Here is a 3,944-nt window from a genome sequence, read left to right on the forward strand (position 1 = left end):
GATCCTATCTGATCGCGTGATGGAAAATTTGTCTCCCCATTTGGGGGCCCTTATATTCATTTAGCCGTTATGAAGAATACGATTCAAAAACTGAGTAAATTTAATGTAATATCACCTGTCATAACCTTCACAAGTAAAACCGTAGGTTGTATCATAACCTAGCTAACTCGATACATTGTTAATCCGAACGGGCAGACATAAGGGCGACAAGAAAAATCCCTCGAAATTTTAATGATGTAAAACAATTATACGATGGCAGGCAATCACAGAATCGATTTATGTACCCAAAAGGACCTACGTGGAGGCCTACTAAGTTAGATGATCCCTTATATAAAGGCAGAAAAAAGAAGCGCAGACCGTTAAAAGACAATGTTATCAGATAGAAGGCAATAATGAAGTGGCTACAGAAGTGCTGCTTGCGTGAGACTAGCTCAATAATAAATCAGAATATTCATTGTTATAGGGCCTCAATTATGTCACCTGTTAACGGTCAGCGTTTCCATCTGATTGCTACCTTGACAGTATTACTTATAGGGTAACAGCCAACTAGCACTTCTCCCGGATGGCCTAATCTGTCACGTGATTATCCGCAGACGTCGTTATTTCTTAATCACCCGACCCAATCGGATTCGGAAGTCACGTGATTTCACTTAAACAATGTATTACATGACAACTTATACGATTCTTGTTTGGATTCGATCGTACACGTATAATCACCAGCGAAATAAGCATACGAAACGAAATTCTGAAGTGCCAATATTAATATTATAGTCAAATTTCTACCTGTAAAAACAGCCAAAATTATTTTTGTTTGGAATAATCTCCAAACAACGGCCATTTTTAATATTCCGGTAGGTGGTCGTTGTTCGGAGGTTTGATCGTACAGGTTCATCGTAATGATGTAAATAGAAAAATTGATTAATTTTAACTATAAAACTCATAGTTAAGTTAATTACGTTTGACAATGCATACATTTGCAAGGATTAAATTGATAAAATAGAAAAAAATTCTGTTAATTAATTAGCAAGAAGCATTTGAAGTTTAACGAATTTCAATGGTAGAAGTGCTGTTGACGTGGCGCGTGTAAGCCTTCAATTAACCAAATTGTGTTGTGATTTATTAATGAAGGTCATCCCCGCTATTTTAGCGAATTAATACTTTAATGGGGTCTTTTCCTCTAAAAATTGGCAACTTCCCTATAAAAAAAGAACAACAGGAGTGATCACGTGATTCTAATGGTTGCTGGCACATCATCTTTACTTGAATCATGGGCATTTAACAACACCTTAAACACGTTCTGTTCGCACCATCCGATTGTGGCCATCTTTTCTAGTGTTGCGTCACAATATTTTGCCATGTAAATAAGCTGATTATCACGGATTCGAAGTACGCTTTAAGTGTCTGGTTGCTTCTATGGGTTTTTATATGAAGCGATGGTAGTTAATGTAATGGTAAAGTCAAGAATTATGACAAAACAAAGTAAGAAAGTAACCAAAAGACTCTGATAGCGGAGAAAAGACTGATTGGCATTTTCGGTAATTGCGTTTATATTGTATCTTTTGTGGACGGACCGGTTCCTTTTGTGTGCAATATAGAAGAGGGCCGAAGGCATAATCTCTGTCTATTCATCCTATTCGGCATCACTTCTCTCTTTCTGTTAATTGTCGCGTCCTTGGAGTAACTTCTTCTTAATTGGCATCCATGTCGGAATTCTCCCATCTCGGCTTCACCTCTACCCGACCCTACTTTACAGGATTGCCGGTCACGTGGCTCTGATAGGCACTATCGAAAACCTGGATAAATATTTCACTTGTATATATAAGATAGCGACCGATTTCCGCGTTTTTTAATTAAGATTGAATGCGCCAATTTGAAAAAAATGGCGGCACAAAGATCGAACTCGGGCAATATCGAGATAACTTTTTGCTCATTTCTTTGACTCTTGCGCACCTGATGGACCTGAATTGAGGATGGAAGGGCCGTTAAGCCACCTGTTTTGGTAGCGACCGTTGGGGTTTAAAGGTCCGCACCTGCAGAAGGCCGTTGAGAAGAGTACACCTGCACTATCGCTTTATGAGGGGAACAGGTGCGCTCTTTCTTTCTTTTTACGTAATTTCTTGTATTATATAATTGCAATTCGCTACTCGTTCGTCACGTCGTGGAAAATTGATGAAGTGATCGTTAACTAACAAGAGACGTTCATCAATAAGTCACAATCTGTTTTCCATTATTGACAAAAGGAGGGAGTGATCGGTATCTGACATGTTTTAATAAGTTTTATTGGCATTGTCACGTGATAAAAACGAGAAAAAATGGCCATCGTGTAACTTAGATTGGTCTTAATTGCTTGGCATCTGTCATAAACATTCATTACTTCAAGTATTATTTATGTATAGTATTAAGGGATTGCTTCTGCAGAAATTGTAGTTTTATATTCCCGAAAATGAGATTCAAAATAAAAAAAAAAAGACGATAGGCCCTTTAAGAATTCTTTATTCTTCTATTGTAAATGAGCAAACAATCTAACGAACGAAGATGAAGTGGCTCCACCCTTATTAACTACAATGGAATAGTAGAGAGGGAGGGGCACATAGACGCTTCCTGTGCGGAGGGGGTCCGGAAGTCTAGCGGTAACGCACTTCAATCCGTCTAGACTGAAAAAGGCCTTCTGTGTTAGCCTACTGTACGTCACCGTATTCAAAAATCCGTCGGGGTCACATTTAGCTCGTTTCTTTGGGGTCGGGGTCATTATAGATTTCAACAGATTGACCTTGACAATGGGTCAGTTTGTACGAACCTACGGGAAGTGGATAATAGTGGCACTTCCTGTCTTTGTGGTCCACCCTCCGGAGGAAATCCCCTGTCTATAAGCTGGGCAACAGGTGCGCTGATAAAAAAAAAAAAAAAAAGGCTTTCCACACCTCGCTGACTCTGTCCGGGCCCTACTATCCTTTCATCGTTCTCCCTTTCGTTATAAGGGCCCGATAAACAACGAAAAAATCAAGCATGCATTTAAATTTATTATATCTAGTCAAAAAATTACTTCGGATAAGATCTAAACGGTTTTAAAAGTAAGAAATATATAAGAAAAATATATTGAAAGATTTTGATAGTTAGATAAGATTAAGCTATTAATTATAATCTAAATTTGTGTTTTTTATTGTTTTTTGTACTAAATTAAATAGAAAATTATATGTTTGGATATAAAAACACGTATGTATATACTATAATTCATAGATATCGATAAGATAAAATGATCCCTTTTCAAAGGGATAAAATTATTATTCTTAGGCATGTCCTGTCTCGGTGATTGTCCCTAAAAATCCTAGAAATTCTTCCTAAAAATCTTAATCCAGGATGTTCAGGGATAATTTCTAGGATTTTTAGGGACAATCACCGAGACAGAACATGCCAAGGATCAACTTTATCTCCGATTCCTCGATTAATGTAGGAGTTACGAGCCATTTTAGCAATAAAAACAAAACACTTATGACGTAAAATGTTTACAAGAATTGACAGAAAATCCTAAAATAGTACTGTACACTCTTCAGGAAGATACAGCAACATTGTTTTTTTTGTATCTACCTCATTTAAGTATGGTGTTTTAACAATAGATATTAGGGCAAAAAAGGCGTGTAATCTGTATTTGTGTGCAAGATAAAGAAAAAAAATTTATATTTTAATGAAGCCTTTGTTCCCTAAAATCTCTAAAAAATATTTATTTTAATCTAAAAAGATATAAATTTACTACAAATATTATTAAGATTAAGACTTAGATATGAACAAAAATATACAATTTATTGTATAAGCTTACAGATCAAGCTAATGATTCTTTAATATGAGGCTAGATTGCGTTTAAACATAGGTTATGTCTACCTACTAAAAAAAAATAAGAGAAAGATTTATTATTATTATTTTTTCTTTATCTGGAGACACAAATACCT

The sequence above is a fragment of the Centruroides sculpturatus genome, unplaced genomic scaffold (genome assembly GCF_000671375.1).
Source record: "Centruroides sculpturatus isolate CEXI.00-Female unplaced genomic scaffold, Cexi_2.0 scaffold309, whole genome shotgun sequence".
In the NCBI taxonomy this organism is placed as follows: Eukaryota; Metazoa; Arthropoda; class Arachnida; order Scorpiones; family Buthidae; genus Centruroides; species Centruroides sculpturatus.